The 24,790-nt window shown below is 47.7% G+C and overlaps 1 protein-coding gene and 1 long non-coding RNA gene across 22 annotated transcripts in view; one reads left to right on the top strand and one right to left on the bottom strand.

The window, feature by feature from the left end:
* The window catches only part of PKNOX2 (PBX/knotted 1 homeobox 2), a 330,969-nt gene that overhangs the window by 178,584 nt on the left and 127,595 nt on the right, over positions 1-24,790 (bottom strand). For 15 of the 21 annotated variants that reach the window (XR_012423869.1, XR_012423871.1, XM_074015554.1 and 12 more), the window contains one exon: positions 20,697-20,767. The exons of the other annotated variants lie outside the window; for them this stretch is intronic. The gene's annotated coding sequence lies outside the window, so the exon portion shown is untranslated. The remainder of the gene's footprint in view (positions 1-20,696; positions 20,768-24,790) is intronic. 21 annotated transcript variants of the gene reach the window in all.
* LOC102127424 (uncharacterized) lies at positions 20,707-21,436 on the top strand. Its single transcript, XR_284329.5, has 3 exons — positions 20,707-20,800; positions 21,050-21,104; positions 21,254-21,436. It is a non-coding gene; the product is annotated as an uncharacterized lncRNA (long non-coding RNA).

Raw genomic sequence — 24,790 nt, 5'->3', positions numbered from 1 at the left:
GGCTTCTCAGTTCTGGAAGTTTTACCCTGACGTTCTGGGAATCAGCCTGGAGTCCATCCCCACCATCTTCCCAGCAGGCTATGTTCCCTCATTTCCTGAGATTGGAGAACTCAGGCCCGAGGAGCATCAGAGGAACAGTCCTGGTCTTTCTCTATTTCTTTTACTCGTGATTCCACATTTTGATGAAAGGAGGTCATGGAGCCCTCCAAGGGGATACTGGTGAAAACTGAGGTAGCCTATACTAGATGCATGACTTCTAGCTGTGGGCCAGGGGCTGGGAAGGGTAGAGACTGTCTCAGTATTGATTACCTTTATTTGGAATGCTGAGCTTGGGAGACTGGTGTGTTGGTGCTGGGCAGTCTCTCCAGAACCATGCTCATTTGGCAGGGCGACTTCCAGAAATGCACAAAGCCTGTCCCCCACCTTACCCCCCACCACCTTCAAACAACCACCCTGTTACTCTCTAGTCAGTCACCCTGAATGTGACTTGGACAGCTCTTGTCTCATTCTGAAAATATCTGGTTCATTTGTTTATTTATAGTTGATTATCCAATCCCTTTCCCCACTAATACAGAAATTCCTTGAGGGCCGGGGCCTTGTTGGTGCCATTCAGCAATGTAGCCCCAGTGCCTGGCATGGGACAAGCTCTCCATAAGCATTGATTGAATGAAAGAACAAAATGCCCAGGTTGCTCCCATAAGAGCCAGGGTCAAGGGCCTCAGGACCCACTGTCATCCCTGTCCTGCCTTTGTCAGTCTCATCCTGGGGGTGGGCTGGGCTCATCTCAAATGCCCAACCTCATGATATGAGTGAGGCTGGAGCTCAGGGCAACGAGGGGTCTTGTGGCATCACGGAAATGCTCCTGGAGTCTGGAGATGTCATGGAAATACATAGAGAACAATGGAAACACGTAGAGAACACTCACTGGGTGGGTCCAGGCACAGCTCTGAGCCCTGGGTGTGCGTTCACTCGTTTCATCTTCACAATGCAGATGTTTGATCCTGCTAAAGCCACGAACCAGCCAGGTGGCCAGGATAGTCACTTTGCCTTCTGGGCAGCCTTATTTTTTCATCTATAAAACGGTGGTAAATGGGCATTAATCTGGAATACTTGCTAGACAGCAAACTCTGAAAGGACAGGGACTGTGTATCATTCCCTGTTGCATCCTCAATGTCTAGCACAATGCCGGCGTGTGGTAGGTCTTTAGCACATGTTTAGGAAGTGAGTAAAGTGATTTTCCATTTAGATCCATTCCAGGATTCTAAGACTTCTTACCCTAAACCATCCACTGTTCAGCAGTGTGCAGGCCACTTTCCATCCCCATCTGCTGTTTCCAAGAGCCCCTTGGAACCTCAGACTTAGAATTCAGCTGGACACTGTCATGAGTGTTACGGAAGGTGAGGCGGGAACAGGGCTCAGCTCTGGAGCGGGAGGAAAAGAAGGTTGGCTAGAGCAGGCAGGGGACGCCATGTTACTCACCTGTACCTGGGGCTCAGCTGTGACCCAGCTTGGATGACAGGCAGTGTCACAATGCGGTTGTGATCCCCTACACAACCTGTGCAGGGTACAGGTATTCAAAACAAGCCAGTGAGTTAGGCAGGTCAGAACTGATTGTTCTCTTCATTGTGCAGATGTGAAACTGAGGCTCCGAATGGGTAAGCCACTTGCCCAAGGTCACACAGCCATTTAGTGACCAGATCTCAAGACCAGGACTCCTGGTTCAGACCTGGGACTGCGTTCCCTTTTTTTTCTCCCCTCGCTGACCTCAGGCTGATCCCACTGGGTGAGGAGGGAGCTGCTGAGGAGGTGGCACCAGCCCCTTGGCAGGGAGGTGGTGTGGGTAGAACCTCCAGGAACCCCATTTACCCTTTGCAGCCCTGGCAAATGGCCATCAGTGCAGCATCTGAGATTCAGGGACATGGAAGCCATTGGTGAGTTTTTACACTTGGAATATAAAAGAGACATTTTTTTCTTTGTAAAAAGTGGTTTGGAAATTGCCCTGGTGCTAAATTTTTGCTGAGGACGTCAGATGTGTACACCTCTTCCCTTCAGTTGTCTAATGGCACAAGTGGTTCGCATCTCCATTTGTTTGTTTCCTTGGTGTGTGCGCTCTTCAGTCCCTGGGAGCCGGAGGAAGCCTGGTGTTACATAAGCACCTCATCAGGATAAACATCCAGCCAGACGCGGCTTCCTTCGATGCTCCCACCCAGGAGGAGCACTTATCCCAACCCCCACACTTCCCCAGAGTGCAACGAGAGATTTGTGTTCCTGACAACTGCCCCTTATTACCAAGTGGGCCCCTGGGAAGAGCTGAGTCCAATCGGGGGCATATCTAGACGCCTTGCTGCTCCTGTGATGAAGGGAACCAGGGGGTCCTCTTTGACTCCGACCTCCAGGGTCCCTCCTGAGCATCCTGGCCTCCCTAATAGCATTTATTTATTCATAGAAAGCCCACTGGGTGCCAGGCTCTGTGCTGGGTGCCAAGGATAGAGAGGAGTGAGCCAGCATCCTTCCTTGGGGAAACCCAAGGTAGAAATGAGGTGACAGCCATGCCAAGGAATCATGACAAATCAGCGGAGCTATCACTGAGAAATGTACAAAGTCTGGGAACCAGGGAGGAAGGAAGTCCTAGGTCCGCCTGGGGCCATCGGTGGCATTTGCATAGGACCCTGAAGGACACGTGCGCATGAGGAGCGGCTAACAGCAAGCGGAGGGCAGGGCCAAGCCACCCTCCTCTCCTCCTCACTCACACCCAAACACGCTCTGCCAGCAGGATTCTCTCCTTCCTTCTTTCATTCTGAGAAGGCAACTGCCACAGGGCAGGCCCAGTAGCCTGTGTACTTCTCCCTGTTTTGCTTCTGTTCCCTCCTCTTTATGACAGAGAAAATGATAATATCTACGTGATAGGACTGGAAGGTTATCATGCAAGTGCTTCAAAGAGTGTCTGGGACAAGAGTAGGCCCTGATAAATGTGGAAAGTTTTATTACAATTTTTATTGCTATCACCACCAATGGTGCGGGCAAGCTTCCAGGGACCCTAAGCAAATGCCTCAGAAGCATAAAGATATTTTTGGTTGTACTTAAATTCTTCACTTCCAACCCAAACATACCAGGAAGGGCCTCCCTACTCGTTCTTGACTGTGCAATGACAACTCCCTTAGAAGAGGTAGCCTTTGTCCCTGGGAGCTGCTGGTGAACACCCGAAGCCCTTGGTATGAGTTGTGTTGCCTGGGACAGAAGTTGGAGCCAATCGGTGACCTGCTCAGCTGACAGCTGACAGCATCCAGGTGCTTTTAAGAACTTGACAGATGCAGCTGTCTACTACGCTCTGAAGGAGTGAGCTGATGCCACCTGCAACCCAAAGGTCGGGTTGGTAGAGGTCCTGTGGTGACAGTGACCGAGGTGGGCAACGTCTGCTGGGATTTGTGCCTGGTCATCCCACAGCCTGGGGGAGCTACAACGACCTCTCATTGGGTACCACACCTTGTCCTTGTTTTCAGGACCCCACCACTCAACATTCACCAGCTGCCCAAGTCAGAAACCTAGAGCCCATCCTTGGTGCCCCTCTCCCTCCCGCCACTCCCCTTTGTGAGCCTGCCATTTTTCCATCTGAAACATCTCATACAGGTACACAGGTCTCTCTCTCCACTGCCTCCGGCTTCAGGTGGGTCATCATAACCTCTGGCAGCAGCTTCCTGCGAGGTCTCCGTGCCTCGTTTCTTTTTTGCCTTCCTCCAATCTATTCCACATATTGAAGCAGGGTTCTCTTTTCCAAAACACAGATCTGGCCAGATCAATCTCCCGCTTAAAACTCTTCCACGTCCTTCAAGACCCTCCAGAGTCTCCAGCCCCAGCTTTCCCCCAGCCTTTGTCCCACAGGATGCTCCTGACAGGTGGAAAGTTTTGCATTTCACCTCATCAGCCAAGCCCTCTCTGGCTACCAGGACATGATTCACGAAGCTCCCCTCTGCCTGGAGTCCCTCCACTCATTCCCTGGCCACTTCAGGTATCAGCCCTGATCCCACAAGGTTTCACGAGGTGCCCTCCTTACTGCTTGAAGAGTGCTGTGGCCTTGCCTGTTGGAGGCACTTAACACATTGTGCTAGAGGTGCCTGCTTACTGTTAGCTCTGTCTATTTGCCACTGTTCTATAAGCTCCAAAAGGCATGTCTCTAACCTGAATAACGCCTGAACAGAGTGGGCAATGGGCAGGTGTTGAATGAATGACAGTAGAACAAATGAATGAACAATGAAGAGATAGGATATACAAACTAAAAAAAACTTGACTGATACAAAATAACACATCATTGAGGCCATCACCACAGTGGAATCTGAGCATATAATGAGGAGGTAGAGACACAGGATGGAGGCATGAATCCATTTGGGGGTTGAGCCAGCAGGAACAGAGCAAGAGAGGATGGGTTGGGAAACAGCAGAAAGGCAGGCGGACCTCAGAATCGACTTCCCCTTCCCCTCCTTCTCCCCTACACCCCCTCTGTGTAGATCTCAGCTCGCTGAGAACAGTCTCATCAATAAAGGGACTTACATTATTTCATAAACTTTCTTTAAATTAAAATCCAGGCAACGCACACACATACACATACACCCCACAGACATCTTTGTCGCTGAAAAGTTGCTCCCTATAAAATAAAAGAAGCTGTTTAAATGTCTTCCTTCCAAGCTAGCCCCACAGAGCTGGAGCTGAGAATACATTAGCCTTTAATGAAGTGAGACTCTCATCTTCCAGGAGACACCTCATTTAGCGCAATTGTTTCAGAGCCATTACAGAAAGACAATTACAAGGAAGCGGGGAGAGTAATTGGAAATGCTGGCAGGAGTTGGGCGAAATGATAATAAATAAAAATATTCAACCTAATAAGCTTCCAGGAGGGGGTGGGATGAAGAAAATCAACATAATTAGAACTGAACCTTAGCAAGGAAAAACAGACAGCAGGGTGGCAAGTGTTCAACTTGTACAGGAAGAAAGAAGTCACATGTCTCCCGTGATGACTCGGGGGCTACAGGCTGCTGGCCCCCTCCAGAAGCTGCCGGGGGGCAGAGGGGCGCCCGCAGCCCAGAGCCTGTTGGGCGATCAGCATATGCTTTTCCCGGTGACAGAAACCTGGGTGTGTGAAAAAGGCAAGCCCAGCCTGGCACAGACGGGGTTCCCCCCTATGCTGAGGGGAGGCAGAGGGAGGAGCCTGGGCCCAGCCCCATTCTGCCCTGCCGATCTCCAGTTGTGCAACTGTGGGGAGGAGGCCTCAGCTTTCTGAGCCTCAGTTTCCCCATTGTGGGAAAAGGGAGGCGGACTGTGAGAGCTGTAAGTGCTCCATCTATGTTCTGTGGACACCTGCAGTCTCCTCCAATAGGTGTGTCTTCCTCTCATATTCAGTCCTTATCTGGCAGGTCACCTCTGTAGTTCTGAAATTTCAACACAGGAGCCTAGAAGTTAAGCCTAGTGACTCAGCCTAGACGCCCTCGATATAAAAATCATTCCTGACCTCTCTCTACTTTCCCCAGGGAGTAGTGATCCCTCCGGACTAGCGCTAGGCCCAGGTCTTGCCAGTGGGGCACAGCTCCTGCAACACAACGGCATTTGTTGAGAAGTCTGCCTCTCTCTAAAAGGCTGTGCACATCGGAGCTCTTGCAGAGGAGATGATACGAGGCCTGGGACTTGTTTCCAAAGACCCCCACCGAAGAGAAAGGGCTGATAGCTGCTGAAGCTGGGTAATGAGTACACGGAGTTCGTGATCTACTGTTCTCTTTTTTGAAATCTGTTTGAAAATTTACATTACAAAAATTTCTTGTTTAGTCATTTTTGTTTGTTTTTGAAAAAAAGGAATATACATAACTTGAGGTGAAGGACCTCAAATTTATCACTACAAGTTGGGCATGGTGGCATGCATCTGTAGTCCCAACTACTCGGGAGGCTGAGGTGGGAGGGTCATTTGAGGCTAGGAGTTCAAGCCTAGCCTGGACAACACAGTGAGACTCCCATGTCTAAATTTTTTTTTTTTTTTTTGAGACAGAGTTTTGCTCTTGTTGCCCAGGCTGGAGTGCAATGGCGCAATCTCTGCTCACCGCAACCTCTGCCTCCCAAGTACAAGTGATTCTCTTGCCACAGCCTCCTGAGTAGCTGGGATTGCAGGCATGTGCTACCACACCCGGCTAATTTTGTATTTTTAGTAGAGATGGGGGTTTCACCATGTTGATCAAGCTGGTCTTGAACTCCCAAGCTGAGATGATCCGCCCACCTTGGCCTCCCAAAGTGCTGGGATTACAGGCATAAGCCACCACGCCCAGCCAAAAAATTTTTATTTTAATTTCATTACTCCAGTTCCTATCTTAGAACCCGGTATACAGTAGGCACATACAGTTGTTTTTTGGTATCTGTGTGGGATTGGTTCCAGGATCTCACTCGGATACCAAAATCAATGGACGCTCGAATCCGTGATATGAAACGGTGCTGTATTTGCATGTAACCTACATGTATTCTCCCATATACTTTAAATCATCTCTGGGATTACCCATAATACCTGACACAATGCAAATGCTGTGTAAATAGTTGTAATACTATATTGTTTAGGAAATAATGACGAGAAACAAGTCTGCACATGCTCAGTGCAGATGCAGCCATCCATTTTTCTTTTCTCCAAATACTTTTCATCTGCTGTTGACTGAATTCATGGATGTGGAACCTATGGATACAGAGGGCTGACTATTCTTGTTTATTTGCTGCACCAGGGTTCTCTAGGTATACCATTTAGAAGTAAATCACTGAGGACCAAATCAAAGCCAAGTTTAAAACTTTAAAAGATTCTCCAATAGTATCCATTAGTATCCAATAATATCCATTTAAATCAGTATGAGTTCAGCCACACGTATTTGCAAATGCCTGCCGTGTCCTAGGACCTGGGGATTCCCAGGGGAATGGGATCCCCAGATGTTTACAAAACTCTACCAGTAAAGATTTACAATGCACCCTCAAGATGTACACATATAAACATGTGTGTATATGTTATATATTATATATAATATGTAGGTTATATATGTTATATATACATATATTATATATGTTATATGGATGGAGGATCACTTGAGGGCAATTCAAGTGCACCCTGGGCAACATAGTGAGACCCATCACATAGGACACACCATATACTGGTACAGTAGTGTGGCTGGTATAAAATGTATATATTATAACATATAATATAAATGTATTATATATAACATTTGTATATATATAACTGGGATAAATTGCTTATCCCAGTCCTTACTTCCTAGAAATGACAATCTATAATAAAATATATATATTTGTATATATATAACAAATGTAATATATATAACATATAAATGTATTATATATATAACATGTATATATAACATGTTATATATATAATACATTTATATTATATGTTATAATATACACATTTTATACCAGCCACACTACTGTATTATATATAACATGTATTATATATAACACATTATATATAACATGTATTATATATAACACATATAATACATCTATGTACTATAAAGAACACACATCATATATGTATGTGTGTTGTATATAATATAGGTCATATATATCATATATATCTTGTATATAATACATCTATATTGTATGTTACAATATATACATTGTATATAAGCCACACTACTCTACCAGTATATGATGTGTCTTATAAAACACATTTCAAAAATAGAAAGCTAAGTAAAATAAGATTTTTTAAAAATACAAGTAAGTAAAGTTGCAAGATTTTCTTCTCTTATTCCAATGGCCCATCTTGCTTACTCTGTTTTGGAAGCTTTGCCTGTAGAGTATCAGTGTCCTGGGACCTGACAGAGCTGCTGTGCAAAAGTAATTCCAGTCTGCTCAGTATACCAAGCAGAGAATTTAACACCTGTTTTTCTTTTGCTGGCCACAGCATCTAGTTTCCAGTAACTAGTGACAAATCGCCTTCAGGTTCATTAGAACCCTGGAGAAGAAAGCTCCAAGCAGTGGATGAGAGAAAAACTGAGACACCTCCCTCTGAGACAAACAAGAAATAGTCCTGTTCATTTGTTCATTTGGGAAACATCTATTGCAAATTCAGCACTTGCCAAGAGCAGGCCAGGCTGAGCGAGGACTACAGAAGCATCAGCCGTGGACCCTGGACTGACATGGCCCAGGGGAAAAGGACAGACACAGACATACCTGGGATGGTCAGTGGCAGGAGGTTCAGGCCAGGGGCTCTGGGAGGAAGAAATTGCTTTCCCCTGAAGGATCTTCTTAAGAAGACTTTGTGGAAGAGGTGGGATAAGAGCTAGGGGGATGGGAAGAATTTGGCCACGTGGAGAGCAAAAACAGACTTTGGGAAAAAGAAATGTCCTTGGCAAAGATACAGGGGCAATACATTAAGGGTCATTCTTCTTTGCCTATCCTTCGTACCTCTGGAGATCACATATCCTGAAGCTGGGTGGGGAGAGAGCAAATCCTTACTAGAATTGCAAGTAACAGAGACATGGAAGGGCTCTCAGCCTAAACACCCTGGAAATTAGAGAGGGAGGCTGCTGCTCTGACAACCTCTCTTCAAGCATGCTAGTGAAGGAGGCTGCTGAAGTTGTCCAACAAAACAAGCATTTATTGAGTGCAAAAGGCTAACGAGAGGGGAAGGCATTCCAATGCCCAGCATTCTTTTCTGCTGTGGAGGGACTGGGCATGATGTGCCCTGCAGGCAAGGCAGAAGAGATGACCCCAGGGCCTGTGCTGGCTCTAGGACATCATACTTTGACCTCTAGTGCCCTTCACCAGAACTAGGCACCTCTGGTAGAGACAGAAGAGAAACCCAGGGTGAGGAAGAGTCTCAGGAGGATGCTCAGTGGGCACTGTGCGCTCAAGGAAGATGAGCCCAGCACAGATGTTGTCACAGAGGCACTCCTCATCAAGAAACTGAGTTCCAACCAGGTAAACACGGTGTGTAGAGGGCATTCTAGGCAGAGAGGACCTCGTGTGGATAAGCAGAGAGGCACAAAGGGGCACAGAAACCTAAAATCCTGCTGGGAAAGGCAGATGGTTCTGGGATCTGCCAATTCCAAAGAAAGCAGAAACTTTTGGGGTCTGGGAGGAGACAAGAGGCCCTGGGGGTCGCTTTCAGGCTGACCCTGCTGTGCCTAGCACTGGGTACTACACACATCCAGTGCTTAATACGTGCATTTTTATTATAGATTGTCATTTCTAGGAAATAAGGACTGGGATAAGCAATTTATTCTTACAAAGCCCCAGGCAGTGCCACACGCTGAGATGCATTTATTAAAGTCTTTTGAAGAGAGAGGGAGGAGAGAGAATGGGAAAGTGAGGAGGGTGAGCTGAAGCAGGGGTTGCCCATCCTCACCTCCACAGCCTCCCTAATGCCCAGGATCATAGCACAGGGCCTAAGAGGGGAAGGTAGACAGGAGCTGTGGAAGAAAAAGCAAAATGCTCAGTGATGTCCTGAGTCCTATTCTACGGTCAAGCATGCCTAACATTTCCCTTAATATTCCCAACAATCCTGTGGGGTGAGATCATTATTATTCTTTAATAGATGGAGAAACTAAGGCTAAGACATGGTCATAGCTGGTCAGAGGGAGGAAGTGGCAGAGCAGACATTTGAGCTCAAATTCAATGTCCCTCCATTGTACCATCTTCCTCCAGATGCTGTGGTCTTGCTTAGACCACAGGGCAAACTGGGGAAGGGGAAGGCAGAGACGAGCACCAGTAGGGTGTCCCAGGAATATTCCTGCTATAGTTTGAACATTTGTCTCTTTCAAAACTCATGTTGAAATTTAATTGCCATTATGACTATATTAGAAGGCAGCACCTTTAAGAGGTGTTTAGGTCATGAATGTGCCACCTTTACCACGGGAGTGGGTTTGTTATTGCAGGAGTGGGTCCCAGTCCCTCTTGCTGTCTCTCTCTGGCCCTCTCTTTTGTCCTTCTGCCATGTGATGCCTCCTGCCATGTTGTGACAGAGCAAGAAGGCCCCTGCCAGACACCGGCACCTTAATCCTGGACTTCCCAGCCTCCACAACCGTGAGAAATAAATTCCTGTTTACTATAAATTACCCCATTTCAGGTATTCTGTTACAGGAGCACAAAACGACAAAGACACCTCCTGGCTGTTCTTCCTGTTCCCTGGACATCTCTAGGTAGAACCCCAGGAATTGGTGAGGTTCTTCTTCCTGAAGTCTGGGGTCCACAGTAGCCTCCTATCCCCTTTCCACCCCAGTTTCTTGCTCCAATCTCATTTTACATTTTACATCTAGAAAGATAGCACTCACCCTTAGAGTCCTGGGTTCCAGTCCAGCCTGAACTTCAGTTTCCTCACTCAGTACTGAGAAACTCAGTAACCACTAAGGTCCCTTCAGCAGCTTACGAGCCTCTCCTTCACTCCTCAAACTTCTTTTCCTTTTGCTCCCTGTCCCATCCCTCAAAACCCAGGGTTCCCCTTCTCCTGGTGAGTCAGCAGCAGCCTGAGCTTACCCATCATAGGTCCCCAGAAGTCCCAGGATAAGCCATCTTAATGGGGCAGGCTAGGACCAGGGCCACTGTACAACCTAGCCAGGGCATGCCGGTCAGGGGATTTGGGGAGGCAGCACCATTCCTGATTCAAAGCCTGGTCCAATTGCTTCATTTGAGAGAGACCTCCAAGTGCAGTGGAAAGCACATAGTCTTTGGCATCATGCAGACCCAGGTCTGAATCCCGGTGGCTCTGCTTTCTAGCAGTGGAACAATGAATGTGTTGCTTGGCCTTTCTGAGCTCCAGTCCCTAATTCATCATGACTCAGAGGGCTGGTGGAGGATGACCACAGACAGTGCATGTGAAGCACTTGGCACAGGCCTGTCACACAGCAGAAACTATTCTCTGATGCCTCCTAGACTGGTATATTAGTAGGATTCCTAAAGTATAACACTTAACAGTCATGGGGATCACATGGCATACGGGAAGAGAAGCTGCCAGCCATGCTCAGCTAGCCACCAAAGCTGAGTAGTTTCAGGATAAAACACACACACCTTTCAGCATGGAAGGGCTCCCCCAGGGAGAGTCCCAGATAGGTCACTTTAATTTGATACACTTTTTAAAAAATTGGGTTTAAAGTCATAAAACAGCAACGGTGAACTTCTCGTGCCTCTGCAGGTACATGGTCCCAGGTGGGGAGTGGCAGCATTAATTAAATTCACCCAGTCTTCCCCACGAGACCAGGTGGTCTCAAGCCCAGACACCACCCACCGTGTGGTCTCCTGCACCAGGAAGTGGGTCCTCCCAAGTCCCAGCCTGGCAAAGGATCCACTTTTTAGACCAGTCTCACAAGCACCCTGCCCTCCCCCAGATGCCCACCCCAACCTAGCCTAATTCGGTCCTAAGTATTCCTAAGGTGCCTTCCAATTTCCCGCTGTAATAAATGGCACAGAATGCAAATGGAGGTGGATGTGGGACACAGATGTTTGCACTAATTTAATTGAGGGAACACCTTGGATTAAACACTTTGCAAAACACTCACAAATAGGTTCAGTGCATTTGGTAATGAAAAGCCTCCCAGTCCCCTGGCACTTTGCTGAGGCTGCCTGGGGCTGGGAGTGGGAGGGCAATGGGGGGAGAGGCCCAGAACAGGCAAGACACAAGATGCCTCCAACTCAGGGGGAAGGCGAGGGAGCCAGGTACCTGGGAGGGTTTATAGCAGATTCTTTGCCAGCTGGGGCCAACCCCACCAAGAGACAGATCTGGAAGGGTTGGAGATAAGGGGAGGCAGCGTCTGCATCCCCAGGTGAGAACTGCTCGCCTCGAGAGGTCGGCAACAGGCAGATGCCTCTCCATTCTCAGGACGCAGATCCAGCATGTAGGCCTCACTGCCCAGCTGGCTGAGGGCCAGGCACCCACCTACAGGGCACTGGGGTCCCCAGACCCTGTGACCCCGAGGAAGATTAGCCTCGCTGACATTTGGAGCATGAGGTTGGTTGGGAAATATCTCAGAAATGTGGGTGTGATTTGCAAGGCAGTACTGATCTCTCTGCAACAACTTCTTCCTTGCCTTCCCCTGCAGCTCAGGGTGCTTCAGAAGCTCCAATTTTGTGCAGTTACCAAGCTCCGACCCTTCCCTTCATCTTTCATCCTTCCATCCGTTCATCCACTTGGCTCTGGGGCTCCAGCGATGAGTGAAGCCCGGTACCTCCCCTGGCAGTGCACACTGGTAAGGCAGGCAGGCATTAAGAGTCCCAGGTACACTGTGATAGATTCCCTCATGGCAGTAAACTTGGTAACCTGGGTGCCTGGAAACAGTGCAGCAACTATGGCACAAGAGGTGAAAAGACCAGTGGAGAAAAGGGCAAAAAGTGTCTTTGGCAGAGGGAACAGCATATGAAAAGATAACGAGGCATGGAGTCCAGACAATGGCAGAGACTCAGGAAGACCATTTCCATGGGTCCACTTGGGGGACAGGTGACTTAACTGAAGATGGCCCATTTTCCCAGACTCATCTTCCCACCCCAGGGACGGTCCACCAGGAAGGGGAGAGGGCAGGGGCCTCTGGGCTGAGCCTCCAAGCCCTGAAAGCTCCCACTGTTGGCCAAATCTAGAATCAGTTCCTATAACCATTGCTCCACAAGTCCCAGAGTTCAAATCAGGCCTAGATGATTTTACATTCCTGAAAACAGAATCCTCAATTTTCAAACACAGTGATCACTTCGAGTGTAATAACCATTCTAGTAATAACCTCTTATATTTGTGCAGTGCTTTATAGTTTATAAAACACTTTCACATATCTCTTTTAATCCTCCACCAACAACCCTTCGAGAAAGAATAGGAAATATTATCATTCTTGCTTTCTAGATGAGAAAATTAAATCCCAAGTTCCCAGCTAAGTAAATAACAGAACCCAAGTCTGTCTGACACCAAAATGCACACTTGTTCAATCCTTCACTTATGCATTGCATTCACCGAGCATTTGTTGAGCACCTACTGTATATCTAGAAACACTATAGGCTCAGTAGAGCATGATGGGGACATTAGGATGATTGCAAGCCTAGATGAAGACATAGGCCATGGACAGACGTGCCCCAACAAAGAACAACAAGCAGAGTACTAAAACTCAGAAGCCAAGAAGGAGACAAAGGCACTCTCCTGAAAGACCGCCTCGCTCACACACTCACACACAACCCGCCCTCCCCTATCCCTGCCCCACATTGCACAGGAAGACCTGAGCCATTTCCCCTGGGCTGCTCCATCCCCAGCATGGAATGCAGACTCCTCCACCCCCGACATCCCCCCACTAGCTGGGCAGCAGTCCAGAACCAGTAACCAGAGGCCACCCTGCAGGGCCTGTGCACCACTCAGGCCCCCAGCACATGCACACACACACACAGGCAGGTACACGCCGGCATCCCAGAACATGTATGAACCCTGGGGTCCTGGGGAGAGAGAGTAGGGCAAACTCCCAGAGCAGTTTAGCTTCCAGCAAGGATGGATGGGTGAATGAGCGGGTAGGGGCATGAACACGGGAGACTGGGAAGTATAGGAGCTTTTACCTCCCTACAGGTAGATGCTCCTGGGGTTCCTCAGTGGGCCCAGTTACAGACCAACACTGCCTTGTCCTCCGATGACAACAGGTGAGCCTCAGTTCCCTCTGCAAAAATAGTACCCACCTCATATGTGAGCATGTGCGAAATGAGACAGTGACACACCAAGCACAGGGCCCCCACATAGATGGGGAACCACAGATGCTCCTCCTTACCCTGTGAAATGAAGGTAATGAATGGTTGGGCAGCTACCTCTTCATGGTCTCAGGAGAAATCAGTCTCCTGCCCACCCGCCCCCCCATCCCCTGCCACCTTCACCATCCATCCTGGAGCTTGGGGGCTTAACTGGCGAGTGCCTCTCCATCACTTCACCCTCTTCACCTTGAATCATACATTCATCCTTCATCCTTTCTCTCTCTTTGTTGTTGTTGACGAAGTCTCACTCTGTCGCCCAGGCTGGAATGCAGTGGCACAATCTCAGCTCACTGCAACCTCCGCCTCCGGGGTTCAAGCGATTCTCCTGCCTCAGCCTCCTGAGTAACTGGGATTGTAGGCATGCACCACCATGCCTGGCTAATTTTTGTATTTTTCGTAGAGACAGGGTTTCACCACGTTGGTCAGGCTGGTCTCGAACTCCTGACCTTGTGGTGGGCCCGCCTTGGCCTCCCAAAGTGCTGGGATTACAGGTGTGAGACACTGCGCCAGGCCCATCCTTTCTCTTAATCAGTCTTGTTGGGTGCCTGTTATGGCCAGGAACGATTCAAGGTATTGGGATTGAAAGAAGAATGGCATTCAATGGTTCACTTGGATAGATAGACTAATAATTGTGTTTGAGTCTTGTGATGGTCTACAGGCAAAGGAATGCAGCAGCATAGGAATCAGGGAGGCAGGGAAGGCCTGTAAGGAGGAAGTCACAGAGGAGATAGATGAGCAAGGGCTGCCCAGGCTGAGGACAGTCCAGATAAGCAGCATGTGCAAAGCCATTGAGGCATAAAAGTACACAGAGTATTCGTCAGGGGAGATTGAGCAATCTGGCGTACTTGGGGTATCAGCTGTAGGAGTGTGCCTGTGCATCTGAGTGTCTGTATTTACAGGGATGGGGAGCAGCTGCAGGGTGAGAGATGAAGTTAGAAAAGTAGACCAGGGTTGAACTGTGGAGCTCATGGTCAGCCAGGCCAAGAAAGCTGAACTTCAACCTGTGGATAGCAAAGAACCACTGGAGGTGGTCCAGCATGGGGATGGCATGGATGCATATCACAGCAGCATTAATTAGGCTCCAGCTATTGCAAGCACAGTGCTAGGCTCCTCCGGATACAGGAGGCTCTCCTTGGCTAGCTCTGTTGATAAATGAGTCTAACAAGGTATTTTCCTCTTTGATTCATGCAACTATCCCTGGAGAAATGGCTAGCTTTGGAGCAATTTTTCCTCTCTGAAGAGCCAGCTTGGCTGGCTAACTGTGAAGGCAAGAGGAAGGGATCCTATACCATCACAACACTCCCCCACAGCCAGGGATACTGGGAGCAGTGCTTGGAAGCCCTTCAGAACCTCCTTATAAGCCTCCCAGTTCTCCCTCTGAGGATTTGAGAAGAACCTGAGAATGGGTAATGGTGGAAGTGACACGCACCACAGAGAAAGAAAAAAGAGGGAAACCTTTTCGGGCTGGACAAGGATTTGGAACTGCATTTCAGTGGATGAAGAAAGGAGATTTGGGCGGTGGCAGCCACCTTGCAGCTTCCAAACTCTGCTCAAAGCCTCTTGCCCTGCTTGCAGCAGGAAAGGGTCTCTCTCTTTCCATCTCTTCTCTCTCCTGCCTCCCATCCCTCCTTCCCAGCTACTCTCCAGAAAGGTTTATGGAGAAGACTCCAAATAGCCCCCTCTCCTGCAGGCATAGTCACACCAACTGAAAGGAGATTTAATTAGCAAAATCTCGTTAGGCAAACGAAATTATCCGTAAGACAATACTCTTCTGGACAGGGGGTATGATTAAACAAAGCCATTAATTGAGACAGTCGCCTTGGCAGCTCCCCGATGCATTCATCACTGGGCCCGCTCCACTCGGCCTCCTTGGGCCAGGGGAGCAGACTCTTTGCCTCCTCCCCTGCCTGGTCCACCCCCTCCCCACTCCATCTCACTCTTCTGGGGTGCCTCCAGTTGGGGCTGCAGACCTCGGCATCTCATCAATCGGCCTCTCTGCCGCCAGATTCCTGCTAAAGTGCCTTGATTGCATAATGTCTATTTGCATAATGTAAATTGCAATCTCCTAGCTCAGGAGGCAGGAATCACAGAACAGCCATTATTTTTTACCACTCCACAAAAATTCCACATTTAGAAAGCAGATTTGCAGCTTGGAAAGCCTGAATCTGAATCCTCCAGAAACGCCATTAAATCACACCAATTAAGCCGGACCAGCGAAAAGCCCCTGTCACTGCTCTCTACACACTCAAGGACTACCAGCCTAGACGGAGGCCATGAGAACCTGGAGGCTGGGGCCACGGAGCTGGGAGCAAAGCTGGAAGAGGCAGGAAATTCTGTTTGATAAACCTTAGCACACACCCTTCGAGCATAGGTTCCCATCAAGATCTGGTCGAGTGGGGTGGATCGAGTCTGTTGTTTTTACGCTCGTTGCCTGATTTCCTGTGGGCACACTGTCTGACTGTCTGTAGATGCAATCTACGGAGAAGAGAGTACGTGAAGAAGAAACCTCCACCTTTCCCAAAGGTAACAGGAAGATCCAAAGTGTTTCACATGGGGTAAAACATCCACCCTTTTAGTGGTTCTTTAATGACCTTTTCTGTCTCCTTCCAAGTCCCCTCTAGCTCACTGAAAGAAAAAATGAAGACAAACCCTACTCAGGCCAGACTGGCCCGGCTGGTTTCTGAGCTCTTTTTGAGAGCTGTTTCCTTACGGGTCACTGGGGTGAGGGGTGAGTTACAAGGTCTCTGGAAAGGGGGCATTCCCTTGGACAGCCAGCCAGGATCCCAGCTTCTCTGCAGCAGTATACCTGGCTAGTGTTTTGCCTCTTTATTGCTCATTCAATATTCATTTGTCAAAGGGCAAGATGCTAATGTGTATTATTAAAATATCAATAGTTTATGAGTGAACTTTTATGGAGAGTACAGTTAAAGGCAAGATTCTTGACCATCTCTGTCAGAAGCAATGGAAAGGAATAGTCTTTCTTTCCAACTCCACTTTTTATTTATTTACTGGGTGAGTGATGGCTGGAGCCTTAGTGAGTACCTATTGTATGCCAAGAATGGCTCCAGATACGTGCACATGCTGGATCGCAGTGAGTCCTCACAGCAGTCCTGAGAAGTATATACAACCCCATTTCCATTCCAGAGACGAAGAAGCCAAAGGCCAAAGAGATGTGCCCAGGATCACAGGGGTGCTAAGGCTGGGCTTCAAACCTGATCTTTGTACTTCAAATCCAACATTCTTTCCCAAGCTGGAGCCTTGAAAATCTAAATGATCTTTATGTCTGTTTCCATCTGTTTCCTTCACGTACCCAAATTAAATGTTAGCTTCCTGACCTAAGTTTCACAAAAGGGGACAGAACAGGAAACCATTCCGTACTTTCACCTAGACTCAACTCTATAAAGTAGGCCCACTTAGCTATATCTAAACAAGTTCCCAAAATCTTATCTGCACATTTAGAATCTTAGAAATGAAGGTAACACTGGGGATGATGCCATCAGAATTTCCATTTACAGAGGAGTAAACTGAGTATCACACAAGAGAACAGTATAAGTCTCAAGTATAGAGAATCCTCAGCTGAATTTCAACTCTGTTACTTCCTAGGGTATTCCTCTTGTTCTCTAAGCCTCCTCTCCTCTTCTGTAATAGAGATAATAACAGCATCCCATAACACAGTGTGAGGGTTCAGTGAGAGAACGCACCGTTAAGTGCTTAGCATAATGCCTAGTATGTAGTAAGTGTCCAATAAGTGGAAGAATCCAAGACTCTCCCGCCAAACTCCAGCACTTTTTATCAAGACCAAGTCCCCTCACCCCTCTCGTCCCTGCCCCCTCCCCTTCAGTGTTAGCGATTCTCAGATCTCAGCCCTTTGGGGGTACGGGCTGGTTGTTTCTCCTCTTTGGTAGCTTGGGCTTTTTTCTATCCCCTTAAGTCACAACAAGGCACCCAGGACACTCAGATCCTCTTCCAGGATTTAGCTGCATCTGAGTCAGAAAAATGGCAAAGGAAAGAAACTATAGTTCTTGAAGGGCACAGCCTCCCCAGGACATAATATGTGGCAGACGGGAAGGAAGGAGAGCAGGGGATGTGAGGTCAGCGAGGAGGGGCTGCCCTGAATTCCCCAGCTACAGCACAGCCCCTTAGAGCATCTTACATCCTAATCTTTGTGTGAAGCCTACCCCAGCTTGGAAGTCCATGGGGATGGTGGTCCAGGGAGCCCTGGATGTGAATGAAGGGCTCAAGGCTTGTGGAGTCCTAGTTCACAGTCTAGGACTCCTCCAGACCTGACACTTGAAGATGTGGGTCACAGACCCAACTCAGTCTTGCTGAGATGGACCCTGAGGTCCAAGTTTCTACCAGCTGCAGGACCTGCTAACATCAGCATGGCCTGCCCAGGAAGGAATCCTTGCCTGGCCTCCGCGGGCCCTTTTGACTCAAACATTCTGTGAATTAAGGGATAGTTTAATTTATCTAAGGCAGGGGGTTCTTTAGCCTGTCTTTCTAGGGTGAACAAATCACCCCCAAAGAAGGGTTCCTTTTATTCTTTCTGGGAAATAGATGAGGCTGTGCTATGCCAGACCACTAACTTGATGAGTACTAATTGTGGTAGACTGTATTCTCTAAAGACAACTGCAACAAGATACATCCTATTCCTCATGCTGTTCTTTCAATGTGATGTTGATACTCCTTGGAGAGATGGAGTGGGGGTGGTATTTATGTTCCCTTCTCTTAAACCTAGGTGAACCTTTGCAACTGCCTCAGTTGAGAGAATGCAGTGGCTGTGATGCAGCTTGCCTTCGAAGGGTAGGTAATAAAAGGCAACACAGCTTCCACTTGCCTTTTGCTGTCTCTTGAATGCTCACTCTTGGAATCAAGCCGCCATATTGTGAGGAAGCTCAGGCTACATGGAGCTGTCACATGGGTCTGGCCAAGACAGTCCAGCCAATCTCTCAGCCAACAGCTAGCATCAAAGCCCAGAATGATGACAGAACAAGCCTTTGGATGATTCCAGCATCTAGCTTTTGAGCTGCCCCCACTGAGATTCCATGGTGGCACCTCATGGCACAGAAACAAGCTGCCCCACCATGCCCTTTCTGAATTCCTGACCTGCAGAATAAATGATGTTAAGCCATTCTGTTATGGGTGATTTGTTACATAAACTAGAAATGGGACACCACTGGAATTAACTTGGAATATTTGCTGTTTCCCTCTCAAATCCAGCCCTCACTGGCCTTGTCTCTGAAACTTCAGACTTTTAGACTCTTCCCTCTTCAACTGGTCCCTATCACCCTGAGCCTGCCTCCCCGTCTGCTCTTTTTCCTTTCACTCCAAAAGGTAGGATCCCCATGCCTGAGGCCACCCTGGTAAACCACTCCCTGAAAGGTCATTTGAATCTTTCCATTTCAGAGCCCTGAGACCTGAAGAAACCCGTGTTTCCTGGTTCCTCTCTGTAGGCCCAAGACTGTGTCCCTGCCAGGGAGCTTTCCTGGGTGTGGTGGCCAGAGCCGAGGTGCCCGGCTGCCCTCAGGGATCGGGGGGATGCGCAGGCCTATTTCCCCCCACGCTCTCCGCTCTCATTAAGGTTCACGCTCAGCTTGCTCCTCATACTTGACTTATGAGGTCCCTCTAACCTCCGATGCGAGGAGACATCGATTCTCACAAAGGTCATTATCTTCTAGTCTGCCCCTCCGCCCACCCCCGCCCTACCTCCTAGGCAGGCTTTCCTGGAACAGGATGGAGGAAGGTACCCTTCCCCCTAAACCCTGGCCTGGAGATCTGACTGCTCCTCAGCAGGGCTGCAGAGGAGGTGCCCTGGGAGCCCAGGCCCGTCAATCACAGAGGCGACCAGCGCTGAATCGCAGGCCATTAGGCGGGAGGGCCGGCGCCCTGCTCACTCACCAGGCAGCCATCGGCAGGATGTTAGCCGATCACAGGGCGGCCATTCTTATGATTTATTCAAATACTCATTACAGTCAATCTATTTTTACACAGAGGTGAAGATGTGCGCTGATAACGGTTAATCATTTATAATTCCATGGACTGGTTGGAAGCCAATGTACTATCAAAGTCGTGGCGGCAGCAGCTCAGCCTCAGGTAGCCCCATAAGGAGGGTGGGGAAACTGCCCGCCCAGGGCAACTCAGTCATCCAGGTAACCCTTACTAAAGAGCGAGTAGGCTGAGGGTGCAGTGGGCAGACTGAGAAGTAGGAATCCTGGACTTTACCTGCCAGGAGCTCACGGCCTCGCTGGAGAGGGCATGGTAATGTGACAGCCAGAGGTGGGGACGGACGCAGGGGACACAGGCAGGGGCAGCGTGTGTGAATGCTGCGGAATTTCAGACAGGGAAGAGATCACTTCCAGCTGGCATTACCAAGGAAGGCTCCATGGAGGAGGCTGGACTTAGGCCGGGTCCCACAGGTGGGTAGACTTTTGCCAAGTGGGGAGAACCAATATGAGCAAATAAGCCTAAGTAAGAGGTCAAGCTTTTACTGGGCTGATGGAAGGGAAGCGGTCAGCAGCATTTCCTTTTCCCTCCCTCATGCCTCCCCAGAAATAACCAGATGTAAAAGCAAGTGCAGGCTATAAACTTGGCCCAGTTTGAGGACTGATGTTGCCACTTCCTCCCCTCACTGCCTCCCAAGCTTAGCCCACAGGCGATAGTGGCTGGGGTCTGGGTCGGCCTTGCAGACTCAACAGCTTCCTTCTCTGGCACTCATGACACATGTAACACATCGAGTCCACCTTAATGCACAATCAATATAGTCTAATTAAATAGGATGTCATATTACAGGGCCTCTTTGTCACATTCAGACATAATCTAATTAGAGCTCCACTGTATTTTATATTCTGACTAGCTCTTTGTTGAGTGTTTCTCTTGCACAATGCATGGCTGTTAAAGATCAGGTTCAGGGCTGGTCTTTAACCCCTAACCTTATTGAGTCAGCATGGAAAACGCCAATCAAAGTTACTTACAGTTCACAGCCCCTTTTCTAGTGAGCGGCATGGAGGATAGAAAGCCTCAGAAGTCCTGCTCCAGACTTCACCTGCCAATGAAAGAAAACATCTTTATAGACTGTGTAAGATGCTGCAGAAGTGAAAGCCAGGGTGGGGATGGGGGTAAACCCAGAGGTGGGTTTGGCTCAGGAAAAAGGCCAGGGCTGGCAGCCATGTGCCCGCAGTGCTGAGTGAGAAAGCTTCCTAGCAAGGGACTCCTGGTGCAAAACCATTATTGTTTAGAGACCTAATCAGGGCAGTGAGAGGTTCACGCCCTCCTCTACCTGCTTGGTGCCTCCATTTCTTAGGACTTGTATTTCCCTTCCCTATAGGGCTACCAGAGGAGAGAAAAGGCTCATGGTTGTCAAGTGCCCTGAGCTGACCAAGGTAATAATCATTTACGGGTGCCTCCTACCTATTGGAATACCCCATGCAGGGGAACAGAGCAGAAAGGCTCCTATGAAACTTTGCAATCTAGACAGGGAAGGCTGCAAAAGGCAAGCAAACAACAACACTGACCCTGTTGTCTCCTGCAGGAATATGAAAGTCTTGCTGCAGACGAGAACTTGCAGGTAAAGGTGAAGAGTCCAATAAGGCAGGAAGAAAAATGTGCATGGAGAAGAATGATGGGGCAGGACTGGAAAGATAAAAAAGTCTGCCTGCTTTTAATTCTCTTTCTGGAGTAAAACAATTTTGTAAAAATAAAAATCGTCACCACATATTTATCAGTTGTCTGCTCTGTGATCCACACATGCTGAAGCAGCAGAAATAAAATCTATGGGTTCTGTTATAAAAGCACTGCCTCCACATTGCTGGGGAAGGGAGATCACCCACATAAAAGAACCCCCAATAAGGCCAGACTGTATACAAAGTTGTGCTAAAGTGTACAGAAGCGATGCCTATTCTCTCTCCACAGAGACAGGAAGTCTGCAAGAGTTGCAGCATTCAAGGGGTTTTCATGAGGAGGTGGAATTTGAATGGTGTCTTGGTGGACCGGACAGACAAGAATTGGCTGGTGGGAGGGAGGGAGAGGGCATTCCAAAGAAGGGGGCTATCTGAGCAAGGGCCAAGGGGCAGAAGAGCATGGATGGTCCTGGGATGATGCAGAGACTTGTCTGCCTGAAAGACACTAGAGGAGAGAATAATGCCAGCTCAGCAAGGTGGGGCCAGAGCATTCGGAGGTTTCAGTGTCAGGCAATAGAGGGCAGGCTAGCCTGCGGGATCACAGAGACATGGAAGGTTGTTCAACAAGGACTTGACATAATGTAAACCCTCACATGTCCCCGCCCTCTTTAGTACTTTCCCTTTAATTAAGACAAGCAAGCCTTTTTGGAAGAAGGTGGAATTTCAGTTAGAAGATTCAGGGATGGGGTGTAGTGAGATGTGCTGAGGAAACCAAATTGACTCTCTTGTTCATGATGACTTCCTTGAGGCAAAGGCATTTCCTCCGGGGCTGTCTCCTTACACCTGCATGATCAAGACTCATAGCTCACGGATATGCCTCAGAGGCAGGACCAGACCACTGGACTACAAAACATTGAGGAAAAGGACCATGTCTTCTGCATCTTTCTATCCCCAGAACCTAGCAGAGTGCCCAGGATGTGCTGGGTTCTCAATAAATATCTGCTGAAATGTTGAATGGTGGACTCTTATCATTCCAACCAGAGGCCACCACCAGCACCTCAGAACCAACCCTCGCCTGGCAATGGGTTCCAACTTGTATTATTCTAAACTACTTACATATTACTACTGAGCATGATATGAGCTTGGCACATGAAGTCTCTAGATTGAATTACATGGAGCTGTATGTTCTATCCCTGCCCTCTGGGACTGTCCGTCTGAGACACCTGTGACTTGAAAGAAGATATGGCAGACTTTCCAGGTGCACATGATGAAAAGCTGAGAAAAGCAGCTACTGTGCTGGAGGGATAGATTCAAGATTGTTAGAAAACTTTTAGCAAGCTGAAAGAACAGGCCAAAAGTGAAAAGTCCATTTTTCCTTTACTGGCTTTTATTTCTTTCACAGTAACATCATGACAACTACAAATGAAATAATTTTGAAAATAAAGAAAAAATGCCCATAATCTCATTACTCTAAACCATAAAATTAGTATATCCTTCGTCCACATGCAAACCCACTTTTTTTTTTTTACAGACTGTTTTGTAGAAAAGATTTGACAGGAATATATATACCAAATCCCACTCTTACATTTAAAACATGTATTGAAAAAAAAAAAAAAAAAACAGAATGGGGTGACCCAGTTTGAAAAAAAATAAAAATAAAAGACTTGGATTATTTGATTTAAATCCAAGCTCAAAATGAGCCAGGGTGTGATATTGTTGCCAAACTCACTAAATGTGATCATAGCTTGCAGTAATAGCCATATGGTACCCAACTGAGGGTTGAATGATCTCCTCCACTCTGAACTTACCAGTTTGTATTAGTTCTATATGTAGTTTTAGCATATTTTAAGAACTTTGACAATGATAAGTAGAAAAGAGAGGAGAGAGAAGATGTCTAGTGGTTAAATTGTGGGTTAGAAGTCTAGTGGTTCAAAGGATAGGCTCTGGAATCACACTGGACAGGTTTCGATTCTGGTTTGACCATGGGCAAATTACTTAATGCCCCCATGCCTGTTTTTCATCTATAAAATAGGGCTAATGCTAACTCCTCCTCTGAGGGTGGCGGTGAGGATGAATTACTTAATATACTGGAAGGTTCTTAGAACACTGCCTTACACAAAATAAACACTCGCTGAATGTTAGCTATCTTTCCTGTTGTGGCTGTTTTCACTATTTATTAGGAGGCCATGAGGCAGAAGATAATGGAGAAAAAACTAGAGATGTATCTTCCTTGTCCCTTTCAACCACTGGTCCTTGCTCTAGTGACTAAAGCAATACAATCCTTCTCCCACATGGTATTCCTCCAAATATTTGAAGAAACTATGTGAGACGGGGACTGTGTTGCTCTAGAGGATAGGATTAGGACTAACTTTAGATGTTAGCGGAAGCCAATCTGCAGTTCAACACAGGAAAGAATTCTCTGGCAATGAGAACCATCCAGAAATGAGCGAGGCTTCCTTGGAAGGTAGTGAACTTCCAACACTGAGAGGAGAATCCTGCACTGGGTGAGAAGCTGCTCAAAGCATGTTTCCCCGATTTGGGTTTCAGCCATCAGTAAAGTGTTGAACAGCATTCGAAGACTGATAGTGTTGACACACTTGTATTTTGATAAAATATTAACAGCATCTTCTCTCACCATCATTTCATGAAATAATTCAACTCCCCCAAAATAAAGAGTGCAAAATCTCACAATAAAGAGCCATCCTTTGAGAAATACAGCATCATTTTTCTCTCTCTCTGCACACATACACCTGTGTGTGTAGGCACATGCAGTCTCTACACACTGTACTTATGTCTCACTCATCAGTATGCACCACTGAAAAGGTCTTCCTGGACTGGCACTACCCCATGGATGCCTGCTGGGGAACCATCCATGTGCCTCATGTTTTAGGGCCTTCAAAAGCCAGCTGTCTGTGATCCACGCAGGCAAATAATCATGGCGAAGCCTTTCAACTGTGCAATAATGCAACCAGAATTTGAACTCAGGCTTGTCTTATTCATCGTGAAAATAAAATGGAATCATAAATGAGATTGGCAATCCACATTTATAGATATGAGTGAATTTATGAAATGGTAAATGAGGAGGGAGTTGGATGGTCATGCTTATTTGGAAAAGAGGTGGGGAGAGGGATAGAAGAAAGCTTCCCATAGGAGGTAGCGTGATAGAACTTGTCTCTGCATCCTCAAGGATAGCTGTGCAGGTATCTATGAAGCATACCCAGGTAAAGAGGAAGACGAGCTGGGGGTTTAGCAAAGCCATAGGTCTGACACAGAGAGCACCAGACCGGAGGCCAGCCAGACACGGGTGCATGCCCTGACTCTGTTATTAACTTACTGTTTGATCTTGGAAAAGGAACTTTAATCATTGTATGCCTCAGTTTCCTCATCTGCAAAGTGATAGAGTTAAACTACTAGATCTTTGAAAAAAAAACTACATCTGACAATCTCTG

This window comes from Macaca fascicularis, chromosome 14 (assembly GCF_037993035.2).
Source record: "Macaca fascicularis isolate 582-1 chromosome 14, T2T-MFA8v1.1".
Taxonomy (NCBI): Eukaryota; Metazoa; Chordata; class Mammalia; order Primates; family Cercopithecidae; genus Macaca; species Macaca fascicularis.
This window is presented reverse-complemented; position numbering and strand designations above follow the sequence as displayed.